Source organism: Carettochelys insculpta, unplaced genomic scaffold (assembly GCF_033958435.1).
Source record: "Carettochelys insculpta isolate YL-2023 unplaced genomic scaffold, ASM3395843v1 scaffold_0039, whole genome shotgun sequence".
NCBI lineage: Eukaryota > Metazoa > Chordata > Testudines > Carettochelyidae > Carettochelys > Carettochelys insculpta.
The window spans coordinates 237561-261517 of record NW_027439076.1 but is presented as its reverse complement, the minus strand read 5'-3'; the positions used below and the strand labels follow the sequence as shown (position 1 = coordinate 261517).

At 58.9% G+C, this 23957-nt stretch overlaps 5 non-coding genes across 5 annotated transcripts; all 5 read left to right on the top strand.

Moving 5' to 3' along the window:
* The first annotated feature begins 6733 nt into the window (after positions 1-6733).
* TRNAN-GUU (transfer RNA asparagine (anticodon GUU)) lies at positions 6734-6807 on the top strand. Its single transcript has one exon. It is a non-coding gene; the product is annotated as a tRNA-Asn (tRNA).
* Positions 6808-10356: 3549 nt separating this feature from the next.
* On the top strand, positions 10357-10430 carry TRNAN-GUU (transfer RNA asparagine (anticodon GUU)). The gene has a single exon. It is a non-coding gene; the product is annotated as a tRNA-Asn (tRNA).
* A 3537-nt stretch (positions 10431-13967) lies between these two features.
* Positions 13968-14041, top strand: TRNAN-GUU (transfer RNA asparagine (anticodon GUU)). The gene has a single exon. It is a non-coding gene; the product is annotated as a tRNA-Asn (tRNA).
* Positions 14042-17590: 3549 nt separating this feature from the next.
* TRNAN-GUU (transfer RNA asparagine (anticodon GUU)) lies at positions 17591-17664 on the top strand. Its single transcript has one exon. It is a non-coding gene; the product is annotated as a tRNA-Asn (tRNA).
* A 3549-nt stretch (positions 17665-21213) lies between these two features.
* TRNAN-GUU (transfer RNA asparagine (anticodon GUU)) lies at positions 21214-21287 on the top strand. The gene has a single exon. It is a non-coding gene; the product is annotated as a tRNA-Asn (tRNA).
* Positions 21288-23957: the final 2670 nt, after the last annotated feature.

Here is a 23957-nt window from a genome sequence, read left to right as displayed (position 1 = left end):
CGTGTGGAGGGAACTGCCTCGTTTTCCTTGTGTGAAAGGAGGTTCCACGAAGGAGTTTCTCCACGCATGACACAGTCCTTCGGAGCGAGCAGCCATTGTTTACATGCTCATCTCAACGTTCCCAGCAAAATTCCTCAGAAGGGGACTGGCACCTCTGGAGGCCTTTGCCAGTCGCTTGAGCAGCAGGCTTGTGCAAAGAAAAAGTCAGCCAAGCCCTGCCAAGTCGGCCGGAAGCAAACCTTTGAAGCGCTTGTCCGCAGCCAAAACTCAGAACTTCAGCTCCAAAAATGAGACGTGCCTGGAAGGAGTGGCAAGAAAGTCAGCAAATCGTCAGGCTCTTTCCTCTCCCGCTTCCTTCAGCCACTTGGTCCAAGATTTGGTGCAGACAGAGGAGTTGCGGCAACGATGTGTCTCTCCCTGTGACAATCGAAGAACGTCATCCCTGTCTCATGCCTTGCCAGGGAAGCGCGGCCATGCCGCCCAAGCCTGAGTCCCCTCCCGGCTGAGCCAGCGCACAGCCAGGCGGGCCAAGGGCAGAGTGAAGGGGGCGCCACATCCCGTGCCCCTCAGGGCCAAGCAGAGCTGCCTAGCACCCCAAGAGCCAGTGACAAGACACAAGAAAGCAAGCGCATCCGACTGCAAGAACAAGACGACGAGTGCCCTAACCGGCCATGTACCCGAGGGGCTGACAAGGATACCGAAGGCGAGATGGAGAGCGCAGCGCGAGGAACTGCTGGCGGACGAGCAAGCGGGACTCGGGAAAGATAGAAGGAGCAGACAGCCGATATGGCAAGCGAGCCTGAGAGCGCAGAGAGCTGGACGAAAGGACCGGCACGTCGACAGTCGCCTCGTCCCTTCTCGGAAGGCGTTTGACAGGAGAGATGAGAAAGTCACTCGTCAGGTGTTGGGGTCGTCCGGAGTGGACGGCAGACTGATACGGTTGCTGGAGGATACGGAGGAGGGTGAGGCGGCAGCGGCGAGCATGCGCGCAGAGATGGGAAGTTGGTTTAGAAGGAGGAGAGGTACGAGAGAAGGCGCTCCCCTAGCGCCGTGCGAGTTCATCACGCCCCCTCGAGAGAGCGATGGACAAGATCAAGGAAGAGGGAGAAGGGCTATCTGTGCAGGTCAAGAAAAACACCAAGTTGCGGTCGGCGGGTGAGGTAGTCATCGTGGAAGAAGATGAAGAGAAGCTAGGGAGAAGGGTGCAGGCGCTAAGCGGGGAAGGGAAAGGGCACGGGCCCATTCTGACCATCGCTTGGTAATTGGCGATAAGGAAATAGGGAGGAAGATCAGCGGCGAGGGGCTCGAAGGAGACAACGTAGAGAAGTTCACGCATCCGGCTAGGGGCGTAACGTATGATGTGGACTGGAAGAAGAAACTAGCGCCTAGGAGCGTGAAAGCAAGAGCGAGTTTGAAGGCGACGGATCAGATCTGGCAAAGCGAAAGGCAGAAAGCGGAGCGCTCAGCAGCATGTTGTCCGTCTGGGAGAGGTGGGTGAAAAGGCAAGTTTCAGCGAGAAGGTTCGTGGCGTTGGAGAGGAGTTGTTGGAGCAGGATGCTGAGAATAGGCTGGGCGCAGAAGGTCACCAAGGAGGAATTGTATGGGAAGATTCAGCCCAAAGGGAATCTGCTCCAGAAGGTTCCCCCAGTGGAAGTTCCAGGTCTCCGGGCTTATTTGCCAGAGGAAGGACGACTTGAAAAATGGAGAGCCCGGTATTGGGCATAACGGTGGGTTCGAATAGGAGAGGCAGAGCCCAGAGAGAACAGGGAGCCGATGGATCAGCTTGGCACGGAGCTCGTCTACAGCAAGCAGGGCGCTCCACGCTCGAGAGGGAAAGATGGAAGGCGCTAGTGAGACGGGCATTGGACACCAACGGGCGCTGAGCCCATGGTTGATGAGGACGATGGCAAGAGCCTCCCTGGTGTGTTCCCTCAGCAGGGGCCCGCCCACCTTTCTGGGCAGGAAAAGAGAGCCGGCAACCAGTGATGCTTCGGGCCGGCCAGGGAGCCAGGAGGCTGCGACCTCTCGCACATCAGCCCTTGACTTTCCAGCAGGCCATCACGGGCACGTGTCAGGACCAATGGCACGCAAATGAATGGCATTGGACAGGCGGGGCGAAAGAGCCCACCAATCGAGCCGATGGTGGCGTGCCCTTGGCATGCCAAAGGAGCCCTGATGGAAAATGGGCAGAAAGAGGGCCTGTGCTTCCCCTTTCTGGCCTCGAGCTCCCAGAGCCTCCCTCCTTGGTGCACTCCCTGTGCAGCCGCTCCCCCTTCTGCGTGGGAAAAGGGGATGAGGAAGCTCTCTTGCTTCACGACGCTTGAGGAGACGGAGACGGAGACGGAGACGGCGACGGAGACGGAGAGGGAGACGGGAGGCCTTCATCTCTCACGGGTGCGCTTGACTTGTGGGCAAGCAGCCACACCACTTCAGGGCCTCGGGCAGTGCTTGACAAGCTGTGTCCCGCCGGTCACAGGCCGCCCCCTGGGCTTCCACGCGCGTCCCATCAGACCTTCTCTTTCCAATTGCCCATGCGCAGGATGGCCAGAGTCCACTGGTTTCCGTCAACCTCCTCTTTCTTCCCACCTTTCTTAGGCAAGCGACACGCACGTAAAGCAAGGACACGTCGAGAGAGATGCACGTTCCTTGCGCACCACGCTGAGGCTGAGAGCCGTGTGCTCCCTCCGCCTCCATTCTAGGGGCTGCTATGGAAGAATGGGCACACCCCACAAGTCCTCAGGAGGCAAGGGCATTGAGCAAAAGTAGCCTCTGGCAGGAGACCACCTGGCTTCAAAGCCTCTTGTGGCTCACGCAGACGAAGGAGGGTCACTCCCGCGTCCTGTTTGCTCGCCTGCAGTGCCCAGCGCTGGGGCAAGAGTCTTGGCCGCCTGTGGGCTTCAGCCTGAATCAAAAGGCCACGAGAGGCAGGGCTAGCAGAGAATGGTTTCGATCCATCGACCTCTGGGTTATGGGCCCAGCACGCTCCCGCTGCGCCACTCTGCTCAGCGCAGAGGCAGGGGCCCAGCGGGCAGCCTGGTGCTTCTCCTGCACCGATTGCCTGACGGCAAGGCGAGCACTGTGCTCGGAGGTGGCGCAAGCTGCCCGCAGGTGTCTCTGTGGCGCAATGGGTCAGCGCGTTCGGCTGTTAACCGAAAGGATGGTGGTTCGAGCCCACCCGGAGGCGGCGCGGTTAGGTGCCTGACGCTGTCTGCCCCTGTCTTACTGCAACCCCCCTCCTTTTGCCGCCGCCACCACCACCAGCCTTCCCTTCTGGCCTCTTCCCCAGAAGAGCATGCTGGGCCAGTCCTTCACCATCTAAACTGCACAGCGTTCTTCAGATAAAAGAGCGGGAGAAAAGGTCGACAGTCAAACGCTTCCAGCCAACAAATGAGAGACCCCAATTGCAAGGATTTTGGTGCAGGCTTGTAGAACAGACAGAGTAAACAGCCCGCTTGCTAAACAGGTCTCTGACCTCCTCCTCCTCCTCCTCCTCCTCCTCCTCATTTAGCGTGGCTCCGAAGATCTTTTGGGCTCAGTTGAGAGCACAGAGCTTCCACGAGACAGGAGCTGGAATGAAGAGCAATGTGGAAGCCCAGACAGGGCCTTCCTCCAGCTCTCGAGCTCGTGTGGAGGGAACTGCCTCGTTTTCCTTGTGTGAAAGGAGGTTCCACGAAGGAGTTTCTCCACGCATGACACAGTCCTTCGGAGCGAGCAGCCATTGTTTACATGCTCATCTCAACGTTCCCAGCAAAATTCCTCAGAAGGGGACTGGCACCTCTGGAGGCCTTTGCCAGTCGCTTGAGCAGCAGGCTTGTGCAAAGAAAAAGTCAGCCAAGCCCTGCCAAGTCGGCCGGAAGCAAACCTTTGAAGCGCTTGTCCGCAGCCAAAACTCAGAACTTCAGCTCCAAAAATGAGACGTGCCTGGAAGGAGTGGCAAGAAAGTCAGCAAATCGTCAGGCTCTTTCCTCTCCCGCTTCCTTCAGCCACTTGGTCCAAGATTTGGTGCAGACAGAGGAGTTGCGGCAACGATGTGTCTCTCCCTGTGACAATCGAAGAACGTCATCCCTGTCTCATGCCTTGCCAGGGAAGCGCGGCCATGCCGCCCAAGCCTGAGTCCCCTCCCGGCTGAGCCAGCGCACAGCCAGGCGGGCCAAGGGCAGAGTGAAGGGGGCGCCACATCCCGTGCCCCTCAGGGCCAAGCAGAGCTGCCTAGCACCCCAAGAGCCAGTGACAAGACACAAGAAAGCAAGCGCATCCGACTGCAAGAACAAGACGACGAGTGCCCTAACCGGCCATGTACCCGAGGGGCTGACAAGGATACCGAAGGCGAGATGGAGAGCGCAGCGCGAGGAACTGCTGGCGGACGAGCAAGCGGGACTCGGGAAAGATAGAAGGAGCAGACAGCCGATATGGCAAGCGAGCCTGAGAGCGCAGAGAGCTGGACGAAAGGACCGGCACGTCGACAGTCGCCTCGTCCCTTCTCGGAAGGCGTTTGACAGGAGAGATGAGAAAGTCACTCGTCAGGTGTTGGGGTCGTCCGGAGTGGACGGCAGACTGATACGGTTGCTGGAGGATACGGAGGAGGGTGAGGCGGCAGCGGCGAGCATGCGCGCAGAGATGGGAAGTTGGTTTAGAAGGAGGAGAGGTACGAGAGAAGGCGCTCCCCTAGCGCCGTGCGAGTTCATCACGCCCCCTCGAGAGAGCGATGGACAAGATCAAGGAAGAGGGAGAAGGGCTATCTGTGCAGGTCAAGAAAAACACCAAGTTGCGGTCGGCGGGTGAGGTAGTCATCGTGGAAGAAGATGAAGAGAAGCTAGGGAGAAGGGTGCAGGCGCTAAGCGGGGAAGGGAAAGGGCACGGGCCCATTCTGACCATCGCTTGGTAATTGGCGATAAGGAAATAGGGAGGAAGATCAGCGGCGAGGGGCTCGAAGGAGACAACGTAGAGAAGTTCACGCATCCGGCTAGGGGCGTAACGTATGATGTGGACTGGAAGAAGAAACTAGCGCCTAGGAGCGTGAAAGCAAGAGCGAGTTTGAAGGCGACGGATCAGATCTGGCAAAGCGAAAGGCAGAAAGCGGAGCGCTCAGCAGCATGTTGTCCGTCTGGGAGAGGTGGGTGAAAAGGCAAGTTTCAGCGAGAAGGTTCGTGGCGTTGGAGAGGAGTTGTTGGAGCAGGATGCTGAGAATAGGCTGGGCGCAGAAGGTCACCAAGGAGGAATTGTATGGGAAGATTCAGCCCAAAGGGAATCTGCTCCAGAAGGTTCCCCCAGTGGAAGTTCCAGGTCTCCGGGCTTATTTGCCAGAGGAAGGACGACTTGAAAAATGGAGAGCCCGGTATTGGGCATAACGGTGGGTTCGAATAGGAGAGGCAGAGCCCAGAGAGAACAGGGAGCCGATGGATCAGCTTGGCACGGAGCTCGTCTACAGCAAGCAGGGCGCTCCACGCTCGAGAGGGAAAGATGGAAGGCGCTAGTGAGACGGGCATTGGACACCAACGGGCGCTGAGCCCATGGTTGATGAGGACGATGGCAAGAGCCTCCCTGGTGTGTTCCCTCAGCAGGGGCCCGCCCACCTTTCTGGGCAGGAAAAGAGAGCCGGCAACCAGTGATGCTTCGGGCCGGCCAGGGAGCCAGGAGGCTGCGACCTCTCGCACATCAGCCCTTGACTTTCCAGCAGGCCATCACGGGCACGTGTCAGGACCAATGGCACGCAAATGAATGGCATTGGAGAGGCGGGGCGAAAGAGCCCACCAATCGAGCCGATGGTGGCGTGCCCTTGGCATGCCAAAGGAGCCCTGATGGAAAATGGGCAGAAAGAGGGCCTGTGCTTCCCCTTTCTGGCCTCGAGCTCCCAGAGCCTCCCTCCTTGGTGCACTCCCTGTGCAGCCGCTCCCCCTTCTGCGTGGGAAAAGGGGATGAGGAAGCTCTCTTGCTTCACGACGCTTGAGGAGACGGAGACGGAGACGGAGACGGCGACGGAGACGGAGAGGGAGACGGGAGGCCTTCATCTCTCACGGGTGCGCTTGACTTGTGGGCAAGCAGCCACACCACTTCAGGGCCTCGGGCAGTGCTTGACAAGCTGTGTCCCGCCGGTCACAGGCCGCCCCCTGGGCTTCCACGCGCGTCCCATCAGACCTTCTCTTTCCAATTGCCCATGCGCAGGATGGCCAGAGTCCACTGGTTTCCGTCAACCTCCTCTTTCTTCCCACCTTTCTTAGGCAAGCGACACGCACGTAAAGCAAGGACACGTCGAGAGAGATGCACGTTCCTTGCGCACCACGCTGAGGCTGAGAGCCGTGTGCTCCCTCCGCCTCCATTCTAGGGGCTGCTATGGAAGAATGGGCACACCCCACAAGTCCTCAGGAGGCAAGGGCATTGAGCAAAAGTAGCCTCTGGCAGGAGACCACCTGGCTTCAAAGCCTCTTGTGGCTCACGCAGACGAAGGAGGGTCACTCCCGCGTCCTGTTTGCTCGCCTGCAGTGCCCAGCGCTGGGGCAAGAGTCTTGGCCGCCTGTGGGCTTCAGCCTGAATCAAAAGGCCACGAGAGGCAGGGCTAGCAGAGAATGGTTTCGATCCATCGACCTCTGGGTTATGGGCCCAGCACGCTCCCGCTGCGCCACTCTGCTCAGCGCAGGGGCAGGGGCCCAGCGGGCAGCCTGGTGCTTCTCCTGCACCGATTGCCTGACGGCAAGGCGAGCACTGTGCTCGGAGGTGGCGCAAGCTGCCCGCAGGTGTCTCTGTGGCGCAATGGGTCAGCGCGTTCGGCTGTTAACCGAAAGGATGGTGGTTCGAGCCCACCCGGAGGCGGCGCGGTTAGGTGCCTGACGCTGTCTGCCCCTGTCTTACTGCAACCCCCCTCCTTTTGCCGCCGCCACCACCACCAGCCTTCCCTTCTGGCCTCTTCCCCAGAAGAGCATGCTGGGCCAGTCCTTCACCATCTAAACTGCACAGCGTTCTTCAGATAAAAGAGCGGGAGAAAAGGTCGACAGTCAAACGCTTCCAGCCAACAAATGAGAGACCCCAATTGCAAGGATTTTGGTGCAGGCTTGTAGAACAGACAGAGTAAACAGCCCGCTTGCTAAACAGGTCTCTGACCTCCTCCTCCTCCTCCTCCTCCTCCTCCTCATTTAGCGTGGCTCCGAAGATCTTTTGGGCTCAGTTGAGAGCACAGAGCTTCCACGAGACAGGAGCTGGAATGAAGAGCAATGTGGAAGCCCAGACAGGGCCTTCCTCCAGCTCTCGAGCTCGTGTGGAGGGAACTGCCTCGTTTTCCTTGTGTGAAAGGAGGTTCCACGAAGGAGTTTCTCCACGCATGACACAGTCCTTCGGAGCGAGCAGCCATTGTTTACATGCTCATCTCAACGTTCCCAGCAAAATTCCTCAGAAGGGGACTGGCACCTCTGGAGGCCTTTGCCAGTCGCTTGAGCAGCAGGCTTGTGCAAAGAAAAAGTCAGCCAAGCCCTGCCAAGTCGGCCGGAAGCAAACCTTTGAAGCGCTTGTCCGCAGCCAAAACTCAGAACTTCAGCTCCAAAAATGAGACGTGCCTGGAAGGAGTGGCAAGAAAGTCAGCAAATCGTCAGGCTCTTTCCTCTCCCGCTTCCTTCAGCCACTTGGTCCAAGATTTGGTGCAGACAGAGGAGTTGCGGCAACGATGTGTCTCTCCCTGTGACAATCGAAGAACGTCATCCCTGTCTCATGCCTTGCCAGGGAAGCGCGGCCATGCCGCCCAAGCCTGAGTCCCCTCCCGGCTGAGCCAGCGCACAGCCAGGCGGGCCAAGGGCAGAGTGAAGGGGGCGCCACATCCCGTGCCCCTCAGGGCCAAGCAGAGCTGCCTAGCACCCCAAGAGCCAGTGACAAGACACAAGAAAGCAAGCGCATCCGACTGCAAGAACAAGACGACGAGTGCCCTAACCGGCCATGTACCCGAGGGGCTGACAAGGATACCGAAGGCGAGATGGAGAGCGCAGCGCGAGGAACTGCTGGCGGACGAGCAAGCGGGACTCGGGAAAGATAGAAGGAGCAGACAGCCGATATGGCAAGCGAGCCTGAGAGCGCAGAGAGCTGGACGAAAGGACCGGCACGTCGACAGTCGCCTCGTCCCTTCTCGGAAGGCGTTTGACAGGAGAGATGAGAAAGTCACTCGTCAGGTGTTGGGGTCGTCCGGAGTGGACGGCAGACTGATACGGTTGCTGGAGGATACGGAGGAGGGTGAGGCGGCAGCGGCGAGCATGCGCGCAGAGATGGGAAGTTGGTTTAGAAGGAGGAGAGGTACGAGAGAAGGCGCTCCCCTAGCGCCGTGCGAGTTCATCACGCCCCCTCGAGAGAGCGATGGACAAGATCAAGGAAGAGGGAGAAGGGCTATCTGTGCAGGTCAAGAAAAACACCAAGTTGCGGTCGGCGGGTGAGGTAGTCATCGTGGAAGAAGATGAAGAGAAGCTAGGGAGAAGGGTGCAGGCGCTAAGCGGGGAAGGGAAAGGGCACGGGCCCATTCTGACCATCGCTTGGTAATTGGCGATAAGGAAATAGGGAGGAAGATCAGCGGCGAGGGGCTCGAAGGAGACAACGTAGAGAAGTTCACGCATCCGGCTAGGGGCGTAACGTATGATGTGGACTGGAAGAAGAAACTAGCGCCTAGGAGCGTGAAAGCAAGAGCGAGTTTGAAGGCGACGGATCAGATCTGGCAAAGCGAAAGGCAGAAAGCGGAGCGCTCAGCAGCATGTTGTCCGTCTGGGAGAGGTGGGTGAAAAGGCAAGTTTCAGCGAGAAGGTTCGTGGCGTTGGAGAGGAGTTGTTGGAGCAGGATGCTGAGAATAGGCTGGGCGCAGAAGGTCACCAAGGAGGAATTGTATGGGAAGATTCAGCCCAAAGGGAATCTGCTCCAGAAGGTTCCCCCAGTGGAAGTTCCAGGTCTCCGGGCTTATTTGCCAGAGGAAGGACGACTTGAAAAATGGAGAGCCCGGTATTGGGCATAACGGTGGGTTCGAATAGGAGAGGCAGAGCCCAGAGAGAACAGGGAGCCGATGGATCAGCTTGGCACGGAGCTCGTCTACAGCAAGCAGGGCGCTCCACGCTCGAGAGGGAAAGATGGAAGGCGCTAGTGAGACGGGCATTGGACACCAACGGGCGCTGAGCCCATGGTTGATGAGGACGATGGCAAGAGCCTCCCTGGTGTGTTCCCTCAGCAGGGGCCCGCCCACCTTTCTGGGCAGGAAAAGAGAGCCGGCAACCAGTGATGCTTCGGGCCGGCCAGGGAGCCAGGAGGCTGCGACCTCTCGCACATCAGCCCTTGACTTTCCAGCAGGCCATCACGGGCACGTGTCAGGACCAATGGCACGCAAATGAATGGCATTGGAGAGGCGGGGCGAAAGAGCCCACCAATCGAGCCGATGGTGGCGTGCCCTTGGCATGCCAAAGGAGCCCTGATGGAAAATGGGCAGAAAGAGGGCCTGTGCTTCCCCTTTCTGGCCTCGAGCTCCCAGAGCCTCCCTCCTTGGTGCACTCCCTGTGCAGCCGCTCCCCCTTCTGCGTGGGAAAAGGGGATGAGGAAGCTCTCTTGCTTCACGACGCTTGAGGAGACGGAGACGGAGACGGAGACGGCGACGGAGACGGAGAGGGAGACGGGAGGCCTTCATCTCTCACGGGTGCGCTTGACTTGTGGGCAAGCAGCCACACCACTTCAGGGCCTCGGGCAGTGCTTGACAAGCTGTGTCCCGCCGGTCACAGGCCGCCCCCTGGGCTTCCACGCGCGTCCCATCAGACCTTCTCTTTCCAATTGCCCATGCGCAGGATGGCCAGAGTCCACTGGTTTCCGTCAACCTCCTCTTTCTTCCCACCTTTCTTAGGCAAGCGACACGCACGTAAAGCAAGGACACGTCGAGAGAGATGCACGTTCCTTGCGCACCACGCTGAGGCTGAGAGCCGTGTGCTCCCTCCGCCTCCATTCTAGGGGCTGCTATGGAAGAATGGGCACACCCCACAAGTCCTCAGGAGGCAAGGGCATTGAGCAAAAGTAGCCTCTGGCAGGAGACCACCTGGCTTCAAAGCCTCTTGTGGCTCACGCAGACGAAGGAGGGTCACTCCCGCGTCCTGTTTGCTCGCCTGCAGTGCCCAGCGCTGGGGCAAGAGTCTTGGCCGCCTGTGGGCTTCAGCCTGAATCAAAAGGCCACGAGAGGCAGGGCTAGCAGAGAATGGTTTCGATCCATCGACCTCTGGGTTATGGGCCCAGCACGCTCCCGCTGCGTCACTCTGCTCAGCGCAGAGGCTGGGGCCCAGCGGGCAGCCTGGTGCTTCTCCTGCACCGATTGCCTGACGGCAAGGCGAGCACTGTGCTCGGAGGTGGAGCAAAATTCCCGCAGGTGTCTCTGTGGCGCAATGGGTCAGCGCGTTCGGCTGTTAACCGAAAGGATGGTGGTTCGAGCCCACCCGGAGGCGGCGCGGTTAGGTGCCTGATGCTGTCTGCCCCTGTCTTACTGCAACCCCCTTCCTTTTGCCGCCGCCACCACCACCAGCCTTCCCTTCTGGCCTCTTCCCCAGAAGAGCATGCTGGGCCAGTCCTTCACCATCTAAACTGCACAGCGTTCTTCAGATAAAAGAGCGGGAGAAAAGGTCGACAGTCAAACGCTTCCAGCCAACAAATGAGAGACCCCAATTGCAAGGATTTTGGTGCAGGCTTGTAGAACAGACAGAGTAAACAGCCCGCTTGCTAAACAGGTCTCTGACCTCCTCCTCCTCCTCCTCATTTAGCGTGGCTCCGAAGATCTTTTGGGCTCAGTTGAGAGCACAGAGCTTCCACGAGACAGGAGCTGGAATGAAGAGCAATGTGGAAGCCCAGACAGGGCCTTCCTCCAGCTCTCGAGCTCGTGTGGAGGGAACTGCCTCGTTTTCCTTGTGTGAAAGGAGGTTCCACGAAGGAGTTTCTCCACGCATGACACAGTCCTTCGGAGCGAGCAGCCATTGTTTACATGCTCATCTCAACGTTCCCAGCAAAATTCCTCAGAAGGGGACTGGCACCTCTGGAGGCCTTTGCCAGTCGCTTGAGCAGCAGGCTTGTGCAAAGAAAAAGTCAGCCAAGCCCTGCCAAGTCGGCCGGAAGCAAACCTTTGAAGCGCTTGTCCGCAGCCAAAACTCAGAACTTCAGCTCCAAAAATGAGACGTGCCTGGAAGGAGTGGCAAGAAAGTCAGCAAATCGTCAGGCTCTTTCCTCTCCCGCTTCCTTCAGCCACTTGGTCCAAGATTTGGTGCAGACAGAGGAGTTGCGGCAATGATGTGTCTCTCCCTGTGACAATCGAAGAACGTCATCCCTGTCTCATGCCTTGCCAGGGAAGCGCGGCCATGCCGCCCAAGCCTGAGTCCCCTCCCGGCTGAGCCAGCGCACAGCCAGGCGGGCCAAGGGCAGAGTGAAGGGGGCGCCACATCCCGTGCCCCTCAGGGCCAAGCAGAGCTGCCTAGCACCCCAAGAGCCAGTGACAAGACACAAGAAAGCAAGCGCATCCGACTGCAAGAACAAGACGACGAGTGCCCTAACCGGCCATGTACCCGAGGGGCTGACAAGGATACCGAAGGCGAGATGGAGAGCGCAGCGCGAGGAACTGCTGGCGGACGAGCAAGCGGGACTCGGGAAAGATAGAAGGAGCAGACAGCCGATATGGCAAGCGAGCCTGAGAGCGCAGAGAGCTGGACGAAAGGACCGGCACGTCGACAGTCGCCTCGTCCCTTCTCGGAAGGCGTTTGACAGGAGAGATGAGAAAGTCACTCGTCAGGTGTTGGGGTCGTCCGGAGTGGACGGCAGACTGATACGGTTGCTGGAGGATACGGAGGAGGGTGAGGCGGCAGCGGCGAGCATGCGCGCAGAGATGGGAAGTTGGTTTAGAAGGAGGAGAGGTACGAGAGAAGGCGCTCCCCTAGCGCCGTGCGAGTTCATCACGCCCCCTCGAGAGAGCGATGGACAAGATCAAGGAAGAGGGAGAAGGGCTATCTGTGCAGGTCAAGAAAAACACCAAGTTGCGGTCGGCGGGTGAGGTAGTCATCGTGGAAGAAGATGAAGAGAAGCTAGGGAGAAGGGTGCAGGCGCTAAGCGGGGAAGGGAAAGGGCACGGGCCCATTCTGACCATCGCTTGGTAATTGGCGATAAGGAAATAGGGAGGAAGATCAGCGGCGAGGGGCTCGAAGGAGACAACGTAGAGAAGTTCACGCATCCGGCTAGGGGCGGAACGTATGATGTGGACTGGAAGAAGAAACTAGCGCCTAGGAGCGTGAAAGCAAGAGCGAGTTTGAAGGCGACGGATCAGATCTGGCAAAGCGAAAGGCAGAAAGCGGAGCGCTCAGCAGCATGTTGTCCGTCTGGGAGAGGTGGGTGAAAAGGCAAGTTTCAGCGAGAAGGTTCGTGGCGTTGGAGAGGAGTTGTTGGAGCAGGATGCTGAGAATAGGCTGGGCGCAGAAGGTCACCAAGGAGGAATTGTATGGGAAGATTCAGCCCAAAGGGAATCTGCTCCAGAAGGTTCCCCCAGTGGAAGTTCCAGGTCTCCGGGCTTATTTGCCAGAGGAAGGACGACTTGAAAAATGGAGAGCCCGGTATTGGGCATAACGGTGGGTTCGAATAGGAGAGGCAGAGCCCAGAGAGAACAGGGAGCCGATGGATCAGCTTGGCACGGAGCTCGTCTACAGCAAGCAGGGCGCTCCACGCTCGAGAGGGAAAGATGGAAGGCGCTAGTGAGACGGGCATTGGACACCAACGGGCGCTGAGCCCATGGTTGATGAGGACGATGGCAAGAGCCTCCCTGGTGTGTTCCCTCAGCAGGGGCCCGCCCACCTTTCTGGGCAGGAAAAGAGAGCCGGCAACCAGTGATGCTTCGGGCCGGCCAGGGAGCCAGGAGGCTGCGACCTCTCGCACATCAGCCCTTGACTTTCCAGCAGGCCATCACGGGCACGTGTCAGGACCAATGGCACGCAAATGAATGGCATTGGACAGGCGGGGCGAAAGAGCCCACCAATCGAGCCGATGGTGGCGTGCCCTTGGCATGCCAAAGGAGCCCTGATGGAAAATGGGCAGAAAGAGGGCCTGTGCTTCCCCTTTCTGGCCTCGAGCTCCCAGAGCCTCCCTCCTTGGTGCACTCCCTGTGCAGCCGCTCCCCCTTTTGCGTGGGAAAAGGGGATGAGGAAGCTCTCTTGCTTCACGACGCTTGAGGAGACGGAGACGGAGACGGAGACGGCGACGGAGACGGAGAGGGAGACGGGAGGCCTTCATCTCTCACGGGTGCGCTTGACTTGTGGGCAAGCAGCCACACCACTTCAGGGCCTCGGGCAGTGCTTGACAAGCTGTGTCCCGCCGGTCACAGGCCGCCCCCTGGGCTTCCACGCGCGTCCCATCAGACCTTCTCTTTCCAATTGCCCATGCGCAGGATGGCCAGAGTCCACTGGTTTCCGTCAACCTCCTCTTTCTTCCCACCTTTCTTAGGCAAGCGACACGCACGTAAAGCAAGGACACGTCGAGAGAGATGCACGTTCCTTGCGCACCACGCTGAGGCTGAGAGCCGTGTGCTCCCTCCGCCTCCATTCTAGGGGCTGCTATGGAAGAATGGGCACACCCCACAAGTCCTCAGGAGGCAAGGGCATTGAGCAAAAGTAGCCTCTGGCAGGAGACCACCTGGCTTCAAAGCCTCTTGTGGCTCACGCAGACGAAGGAGGGTCACTCCCGCGTCCTGTTTGCTCGCCTGCAGTGCCCAGCGCTGGGGCAAGAGTCTTGGCCGCCTGTGGGCTTCAGCCTGAATCAAAAGGCCACGAGAGGCAGGGCTAGCAGAGAATGGTTTCGATCCATCGACCTCTGGGTTATGGGCCCAGCACGCTCCCGCTGCGTCACTCTGCTCAGCGCAGGGGCAGGGGCCCAGCGGGCAGCCTGGTGCTTCTCCTGCACCGATTGCCTGACGGCAAGGCGAGCACTGTGCTCGGAGGTGGCGCAAGCTGCCCGCAGGTGTCTCTGTGGCGCAATGGGTCAGCGCGTTCGGCTGTTAACCGAAAGGATGGTGGTTCGAGCCCACCCGGAGGCGGCGCGGTTAGGTGCCTGACGCTGTCTGCCCCTGTCTTACTGCAACCCCCCTCCTTTTGCCGCCGCCACCACCACCAGCCTTCCCTTCTGGCCTCTTCCCCAGAAGAGCATGCTGGGCCAGTCCTTCACCATCTAAACTGCACAGCGTTCTTCAGATAAAAGAGCGGGAGAAAAGGTCGACAGTCAAACGCTTCCAGCCAACAAATGAGAGACCCCAATTGCAAGGATTTTGGTGCAGGCTTGTAGAACAGACAGAGTAAACAGCCCGCTTGCTAAACAGGTCTCTGACCTCCTCCTCCTCCTCCTCCTCCTCCTCCTCATTTAGCGTGGCTCCGAAGATCTTTTGGGCTCAGTTGAGAGCACAGAGCTTCCACGAGACAGGAGCTGGAATGAAGAGCAATGTGGAAGCCCAGACAGGGCCTTCCTCCAGCTCTCGAGCTCGTGTGGAGGGAACTGCCTCGTTTTCCTTGTGTGAAAGGAGGTTCCACGAAGGAGTTTCTCCACGCATGACACAGTCCTTCGGAGCGAGCAGCCATTGTTTACATGCTCATCTCAACGTTCCCAGCAAAATTCCTCAGAAGGGGACTGGCACCTCTGGAGGCCTTTGCCAGTCGCTTGAGCAGCAGGCTTGTGCAAAGAAAAAGTCAGCCAAGCCCTGCCAAGTCGGCCGGAAGCAAACCTTTGAAGCGCTTGTCCGCAGCCAAAACTCAGAACTTCAGCTCCAAAAATGAGACGTGCCTGGAAGGAGTGGCAAGAAAGTCAGCAAATCGTCAGGCTCTTTCCTCTCCCGCTTCCTTCAGCCACTTGGTCCAAGATTTGGTGCAGACAGAGGAGTTGCGGCAACGATGTGTCTCTCCCTGTGACAATCGAAGAACGTCATCCCTGTCTCATGCCTTGCCAGGGAAGCGCGGCCATGCCGCCCAAGCCTGAGTCCCCTCCCGGCTGAGCCAGCGCACAGCCAGGCGGGCCAAGGGCAGAGTGAAGGGGGCGCCACATCCCGTGCCCCTCAGGGCCAAGCAGAGCTGCCTAGCACCCCAAGAGCCAGTGACAAGACACAAGAAAGCAAGCGCATCCGACTGCAAGAACAAGACGACGAGTGCCCTAACCGGCCATGTACCCGAGGGGCTGACAAGGATACCGAAGGCGAGATGGAGAGCGCAGCGCGAGGAACTGCTGGCGGACGAGCAAGCGGGACTCGGGAAAGATAGAAGGAGCAGACAGCCGATATGGCAAGCGAGCCTGAGAGCGCAGAGAGCTGGACGAAAGGACCGGCACGTCGACAGTCGCCTCGTCCCTTCTCGGAAGGCGTTTGACAGGAGAGATGAGAAAGTCACTCGTCAGGTGTTGGGGTCGTCCGGAGTGGACGGCAGACTGATACGGTTGCTGGAGGATACGGAGGAGGGTGAGGCGGCAGCGGCGAGCATGCGCGCAGAGATGGGAAGTTGGTTTAGAAGGAGGAGAGGTACGAGAGAAGGCGCTCCCCTAGCGCCGTGCGAGTTCATCACGCCCCCTCGAGAGAGCGATGGACAAGATCAAGGAAGAGGGAGAAGGGCTATCTGTGCAGGTCAAGAAAAACACCAAGTTGCGGTCGGCGGGTGAGGTAGTCATCGTGGAAGAAGATGAAGAGAAGCTAGGGAGAAGGGTGCAGGCGCTAAGCGGGGAAGGGAAAGGGCACGGGCCCATTCTGACCATCGCTTGGTAATTGGCGATAAGGAAATAGGGAGGAAGATCAGCGGCGAGGGGCTCGAAGGAGACAACGTAGAGAAGTTCACGCATCCGGCTAGGGGCGGAACGTATGATGTGGACTGGAAGAAGAAACTAGCGCCTAGGAGCGTGAAAGCAAGAGCGAGTTTGAAGGCGACGGATCAGATCTGGCAAAGCGAAAGGCAGAAAGCGGAGCGCTCAGCAGCATGTTGTCCGTCTGGGAGAGGTGGGTGAAAAGGCAAGTTTCAGCGAGAAGGTTCGTGGCGTTGGAGAGGAGTTGTTGGAGCAGGATGCTGAGAATAGGCTGGGCGCAGAAGGTCACCAAGGAGGAATTGTATGGGAAGATTCAGCCCAAAGGGAATCTGCTCCAGAAGGTTCCCCCAGTGGAAGTTCCAGGTCTCCGGGCTTATTTGCCAGAGGAAGGACGACTTGAAAAATGGAGAGCCCGGTATTGGGCATAACGGTGGGTTCGAATAGGAGAGGCAGAGCCCAGAGAGAACAGGGAGCCGATGGATCAGCTTGGCACGGAGCTCGTCTACAGCAAGCAGGGCGCTCCACGCTCGAGAGGGAAAGATGGAAGGCGCTAGTGAGACGGGCATTGGACACCAACGGGCGCTGAGCCCATGGTTGATGAGGACGATGGCAAGAGCCTCCCTGGTGTGTTCCCTCAGCAGGGGCCCGCCCACCTTTCTGGGCAGGAAAAGAGAGCCGGCAACCAGTGATGCTTCGGGCCGGCCAGGGAGCCAGGAGGCTGCGACCTCTCGCACATCAGCCCTTGACTTTCCAGCAGGCCATCACGGGCACGTGTCAGGACCAATGGCACGCAAATGAATGGCATTGGACAGGCGGGGCGAAAGAGCCCACCAATCGAGCCGATGGTGGCGTGCCCTTGGCATGCCAAAGGAGCCCTGATGGAAAATGGGCAGAAAGAGGGCCTGTGCTTCCCCTTTCTGGCCTCGAGCTCCCAGAGCCTCCCTCCTTGGTGCACTCCCTGTGCAGCCGCTCCCCCTTCTGCGTGGGAAAAGGGGATGAGGAAGCTCTCTTGCTTCACGACGCTTGAGGAGACGGAGACGGAGACGGAGACGGCGACGGAGACGGAGAGGGAGACGGGAGGCCTTCATCTCTCACGGGTGCGCTTGACTTGTGGGCAAGCAGCCACACCACTTCAGGGCCTCGGGCAGTGCTTGACAAGCTGTGTCCCGCCGGTCACAGGCCGCCCCCTGGGCTTCCACGCGCGTCCCATCAGACCTTCTCTTTCCAATTGCCCATGCGCAGGATGGCCAGAGTCCACTGGTTTCCGTCAACCTCCTCTTTCTTCCCACCTTTCTTAGGCAAGCGACACGCACGTAAAGCAAGGACACGTCGAGAGAGATGCACGTTCCTTGCGCACCACGCTGAGGCTGAGAGCCGTGTGCTCCCTCCGCCTCCATTCTAGGGGCTGCTATGGAAGAATGGGCACACCCCACAAGTCCTCAGGAGGCAAGGGCATTGAGCAAAAGTAGCCTCTGGCAGGAGACCACCTGGCTTCAAAGCCTCTTGTGGCTCACGCAGACGAAGGAGGGTCACTCCCGCGTCCTGTTTGCTCGCCTGCAGTGCCCAGCGCTGGGGCAAGAGTCTTGGCCGCCTGTGGGCTTCAGCCTGAATCAAAAGGCCACGAGAGGCAGGGCTAGCAGAGAATGGTTTCGATCCATCGACCTCTGGGTTATGGGCCCAGCACGCTCCCGCTGCGCCACTCTGCTCAGTGCAGGGGCAGGGGCCCAGCGGGCAGCCTGGTGCTTCTCCTGCACCGATTGCCTGACGGCAAGGCGAGCACTGTGCTCGGAGGTGGCGCAAGCTGCCCGCAGGTGTCTCTGTGGCGCAATGGGTCAGCGCGTTCGGCTGTTAACCGAAAGGATGGTGGTTCGAGCCCACCCGGAGGCGGCGCGGTTAGGTGCCTGATGCTGTCTGCCCCTGTCTTACTGCAACCCCCCTCCTTTTGCCGCCGCCACCACCACCAGCCTTCCCTTCTGGCCTCTTCCCCAGAAGAGCATGCTGGGCCAGTCCTTCACCATCTAAACTGCACAGCGTTCTTCAGATAAAAGAGCGGGAGAAAAGGTCGACAGTCAAACGCTTCCAGCCAACAAATGAGAGACCCCAATTGCAAGGATTTTGGTGCAGGCTTGTAGAACAGACAGAGTAAACAGCCCGCTTGCTAAACAGGTCTCTGACCTCCTCCTCCTCCTCCTCCTCCTCCTCCTCATTTAGCGTGGCTCCGAAGATCTTTTGGGCTCAGTTGAGAGCACAGAGCTTCCACGAGACAGGAGCTGGAATGAAGAGCAATGTGGAAGCCCAGACAGGGCCTTCCTCCAGCTCTCGAGCTCGTGTGGAGGGAACTGCCTCGTTTTCCTTGTGTGAAAGGAGGTTCCACGAAGGAGTTTCTCCACGCATGACACAGTCCTTCGGAGCGAGCAGCCATTGTTTACATGCTCATCTCAACGTTCCCAGCAAAATTCCTCAGAAGGGGACTGGCACCTCTGGAGGCCTTTGCCAGTCGCTTGAGCAGCAGGCTTGTGCAAAGAAAAAGTCAGCCAAGCCCTGCCAAGTCGGCCGGAAGCAAACCTTTGAAGCGCTTGTCCGCAGCCAAAACTCAGAACTTCAGCTCCAAAAATGAGACGTGCCTGGAAGGAGTGGCAAGAAAGTCAGCAAATCGTCAGGCTCTTTCCTCTCCCGCTTCCTTCAGCCACTTGGTCCAAGATTTGGTGCAGACAGAGGAGTTGCGGCAACGATGTGTCTCTCCCTGTGACAATCGAAGAACGTCATCCCTGTCTCATGCCTTGCCAGGGAAGCGCGGCCATGCCGCCCAAGCCTGAGTCCCCTCCCGGCTGAGCCAGCGCACAGCCAGGCGGGCCAAGGGCAGAGTGAAGGGGGCGCCACATCCCGTGCCCCTCAGGGCCAAGCAGAGCTGCCTAGCACCCCAAGAGCCAGTGACAAGACACAAGAAAGCAAGCGCATCCGACTGCAAGAACAAGACGACGAGTGCCCTAACCGGCCATGTACCCGAGGGGCTGACAAGGATACCGAAGGCGAGATGGAGAGCGCAGCGCGAGGAACTGCTGGCGGACGAGCAAGCGGGACTCGGGAAAGATAGAAGGAGCAGACAGCCGATATGGCAAGCGAGCCTGAGAGCGCAGAGAGCTGGACGAAAGGACCGGCACGTCGACAGTCGCCTCGTCCCTTCTCGGAAGGCGTTTGACAGGAGAGATGAGAAAGTCACTCGTCAGGTGTTGGGGTCGTCCGGAGTGGACGGCAGACTGATACGGTTGCTGGAGGATACGGAGGAGGGTGAGGCGGCAGCGGCGAGCATGCGCGCAGAGATGGGAAGTTGGTTTAGAAGGAGGAGAGGTACGAGAGAAGGCGCTCCCCTAGCGCCGTGCGAGTTCATCACGCCCCCTCGAGAGAGCGATGGACAAGATCAAGGAAGAGGGAGAAGGGCTATCTGTGCAGGTCAAGAAAAACACCAAGTTGCGGTCGGCGGGTGAGGTAGTCATCGTGGAAGAAGATGAAGAGAAGCTAGGGAGAAGGGTGCAGGCGCTAAGCGGGGAAGGGAAAGGGCACGGGCCCATTCTGACCATCGCTTGGTAATTGGCGATAAGGAAATAGGGAGGAAGATCAGCGGCGAGGGGCTCGAAGGAGACAACGTAGAGAAGTTCACGCATCCGGCTAGGGGCGTAACGTATGATGTGGACTGGAAGAAGAAACTAGCGCCTAGGAGCGTGAAAGCAAGAGCGAGTTTGAAGGCGACGGATCAGATCTGGCAAAGCGAAAGGCAGAAAGCGGAGCGCTCAGCAGCATGTTGTCCGTCTGGGAGAGGTGGGTGAAAAGGCAAGTTTCAGCGAGAAGGTTCGTGGCGTTGGAGAGGAGTTGTTGGAGCAGGATGCTGAGAATAGGCTGGGCGCAGAAGGTCACCAAGGAGGAATTGTATGGGAAGATTCAGCCCAAAGGGAATCTGCTCCAGAAGGTTCCCCCAGTGGAAGTTCCAGGTCTCCGGGCTTATTTGCCAGAGGAAGGACGACTTGAAAAATGGAGAGCCCGGTATTGGGCATAACGGTGGGTTCGAATAGGAGAGGCAGAGCCCAGAGAGAACAGGGAGCCGATGGATCAGCTTGGCACGGAGCTCGTCTACAGCAAGCAGGGCGCTCCACGCTCGAGAGGGAAAGATGGAAGGCGCTAGTGAGACGGGCATTGGACACCAACGGGCGCTGAGCCCATGGTTGATGAGGACGATGGCAAGAGCCTCCCTGGTGTGTTCCCTCAGCAGGGGCCCGCCCACCTTTCTGGGCAGGAAAAGAGAGCCGGCAACCAGTGATGCTTCGGGCCGGCCAGGGAGCCAGGAGGCTGCGACCTCTCGCACATCAGCCCTTGACTTTCCAGCAGGCCATCACGGGCACGTGTCAGGACCAATGGCACGCAAATGAATGGCATTGGACAGGCGGGGCGAAAGAGCCCACCAATCGAGCCGATGGTGGCGTGCCCTTGGCATGCCAAAGGAGCCCTGATGGAAAATGGGCAGAAAGAGGGCCTGTGCTTCCCCTTTCTGGCCTCGAGCTCCCAGAGCCTCCCTCCTTGGTGCACTCCCTGTGCAGCCGCTCCCCCTTCTGCGTGGGAAAAGGGGATGAGGAAGCTCTCTTGCTTCACGACGCTTGAGGAGACGGAGACGGAGACGGAGACGGCGACGGAGACGGAGAGGGAGACGGGAGGCCTTCATCTCTCACGGGTGCGCTTGACTTGTGGGCAAGCAGCCACACCACTTCAGGGCCTCGGGCAGTGCTTGACAAGCTGTGTCCCGCCGGTCACAGGCCGCCCCCTGGGCTTCCACGCGCGTCCCATCAGACCTTCTCTTTCCAATTGCCCATGCGCAGGATGGCCAGAGTCCACTGGTTTCCGTCAACCTCCTCTTTCTTCCCACCTTTCTTAGGCAAGCGACACGCACGTAAAGCAAGGACACGTCGAGAGAGATGCACGTTCCTTGCGCACCACGCTGAGGCTGAGAGCCGTGTGCTCCCTCCGCCTCCATTCTAGGGGCTGCTATGGAAGAATGGGCACACCCCACAAGTCCTCAGGAGGCAAGGGCATTGAGCAAAAGTAGCCTCTGGCAGGAGACCACCTGGCTTCAAAGCCTCTTGTGGCTCACGCAGACGAAGGAGGGTCACTCCCGCGTCCTGTTTGCTCGCCTGCAGTGCCCAGCGCTGGGGCAAGAGTCTTGGCCGCCTGTGGGCTTCAGCCTGAATCAAAAGGCCACGAGAGGCAGGGCTAGCAGAGAATGGTTTCGATCCATCGACCTCTGGGTTATGGGCCCAGCACGCTCCCGCTGCGTCACTCTGCTCAGCGCAGAGGCTGGGGCCCAGCGGGCAGCCTGGTGCTTCTCCTGCACCGATTGCCTGACGGCAAGGCGAGCACTGTGCTCGGAGGTGGAGCAAAATTCCCGCAGGTGTCTCTGTGGCGCAATGGGTCAGCGCGTTCGGCTGTTAACCGAAAGGATGGTGGTTCGAGCCCACCCGGAGGCGGCGCGGTTAGGTGCCTGATGCTGTCTGCCCCTGTCTTACTGCAACCCCCTTCCTTTTGCCGCCGCCACCACCACCAGCCTTCCCTTCTGGCCTCTTCCCCAGAAGAGCATGCTGGGCCAGTCCTTCACCATCTAAACTGCACAGCGTTCTTCAGATAAAAGAGCGGGAGAAAAGGTCGACAGTCAAACGCTTCCAGCCAACAAATGAGAGACCCCAATTGCAAGGATTTTGGTGCAGGCTTGTAGAACAGACAGAGTAAACAGCCCGCTTGCTAAACAGGTCTCTGACCTCCTCCTCCTCCTCCTCATTTAGCGTGGCTCCGAAGATCTTTTGGGCTCAGTTGAGAGCACAGAGCTTCCACGAGACAGGAGCTGGAATGAAGAGCAATGTGGAAGCCCAGACAGGGCCTTCCTCCAGCTCTCGAGCTCGTGTGGAGGGAACTGCCTCGTTTTCCTTGTGTGAAAGGAGGTTCCACGAAGGAGTTTCTCCACGCATGACACAGTCCTTCGGAGCGAGCAGCCATTGTTTACATGCTCATCTCAACGTTCCCAGCAAAATTCCTCAGAAGGGGACTGGCACCTCTGGAGGCCTTTGCCAGTCGCTTGAGCAGCAGGCTTGTGCAAAGAAAAAGTCAGCCAAGCCCTGCCAAGTCGGCCGGAAGCAAACCTTTGAAGCGCTTGTCCGCAGCCAAAACTCAGAACTTCAGCTCCAAAAATGAGACGTGCCTGGAAGGAGTGGCAAGAAAGTCAGCAAATCGTCAGGCTCTTTCCTCTCCCGCTTCCTTCAGCCACTTGGTCCAAGATTTGGTGCAGACAGAGGAGTTGCGGCAATGATGTGTCTCTCCCTGTGACAATCGAAGAACGTCATCCCTGTCTCATGCCTTGCCAGGGAAGCGCGGCCATGCCGCCCAAGCCTGAGTCCCCTCCCGGCTGAGCCAGCGCACAGCCAGGCGGGCCAAGGGCAGAGTGAAGGGGGCGCCACATCCCGTGCCCCTCAGGGCCAAGCAGAGCTGCCTAGCACCCCAAGAGCCAGTGACAAGACACAAGAAAGCAAGCGCATCCGACTGCAAGAACAAGACGACGAGTGCCCTAACCGGCCATGTACCCGAGGGGCTGACAAGGATACCGAAGGCGAGATGGAGAGCGCAGCGCGAGGAACTGCTGGCGGACGAGCAAGCGGGACTCGGGAAAGATAGAAGGAGCAGACAGCCGATATGGCAAGCGAGCCTGAGAGCGCAGAGAGCTGGACGAAAGGACCGGCACGTCGACAGTCGCCTCGTCCCTTCTCGGAAGGCGTTTGACAGGAGAGATGAGAAAGTCACTCGTCAGGTGTTGGGGTCGTCCGGAGTGGACGGCAGACTGATACGGTTGCTGGAGGATACGGAGGAGGGTGAGGCGGCAGCGGCGAGCATGCGCGCAGAGATGGGAAGTTGGTTTAGAAGGAGGAGAGGTACGAGAGAAGGCGCTCCCCTAGCGCCGTGCGAGTTCATCACGCCCCCTCGAGAGAGCGATGGACAAGATCAAGGAAGAGGGAGAAGGGCTATCTGTGCAGGTCAAGAAAAACACCAAGTTGCGGTCGGCGGGTGAGGTAGTCATCGTGGAAGAAGATGAAGAGAAGCTAGGGAGAAGGGTGCAGGCGCTAAGCGGGGAAGGGAAAGGGCACGGGCCCATTCTGACCATCGCTTGGTAATTGGCGATAAGGAAATAGGGAGGAAGATCAGCGGCGAGGGGCTCGAAGGAGACAACGTAGAGAAGTTCACGCATCCGGCTAGGGGCGTAACGTATGATGTGGACTGGAAGAAGAAACTAGCGCCTAGGAGCGTGAAAGCAAGAGCGAGTTTGAAGGCGACGGATCAGATCTGGCAAAGCGAAAGGCAGAAAGCGGAGCGCTCAGCAGCATGTTGTCCGTCTGGGAGAGGTGGGTGAAAAGGCAAGTTTCAGCGAGAAGGTTCGTGGCGTTGGAGAGGAGTTGTTGGAGCAGGATGCTGAGAATAGGCTGGGCGCAGAAGGTCACCAAGGAGGAATTGTATGGGAAGATTCAGCCCAAAGGGAATCTGCTCCAGAAGGTTCCCCCAGTGGAAGTTCCAGGTCTCCGGGCTTATTTGCCAGAGGAAGGACGACTTGAAAAATGGAGAGCCCGGTATTGGGCATAACGGTGGGTTCGAATAGGAGAGGCAGAGCCCAGAGAGAACAGGGAGCCGATGGATCAGCTTGGCACGGAGCTCGTCTACAGCAAGCAGGGCGCTCCACGCTCGAGAGGGAAAGATGGAAGGCGCTAGTGAGACGGGCATTGGACACCAACGGGCGCTGAGCCCATGGTTGATGAGGACGATGGCAAGAGCCTCCCTGGTGTGTTCCCTCAGCAGGGGCCCGCCCACCTTTCTGGGCAGGAAAAGAGAGCCGGCAACCAGTGATGCTTCGGGCCGGCCAGGGAGCCAGGAGGCTGCGACCTCTCGCACATCAGCCCTTGACTTTCCAGCAGGCCATCACGGGCACGTGTCAGGACCAATGGCACGCAAATGAATGGCATTGGACAGGCGGGGCGAAAGAGCCCACCAATCGAGCCGATGGTGGCGTGCCCTTGGCATGCCAAAGGAGCCCTGATGGAAAATGGGCAGAAAGAGGGCCTGTGCTTCCCCTTTCTGGCCTCGAGCTCCCAGAGCCTCCCTCC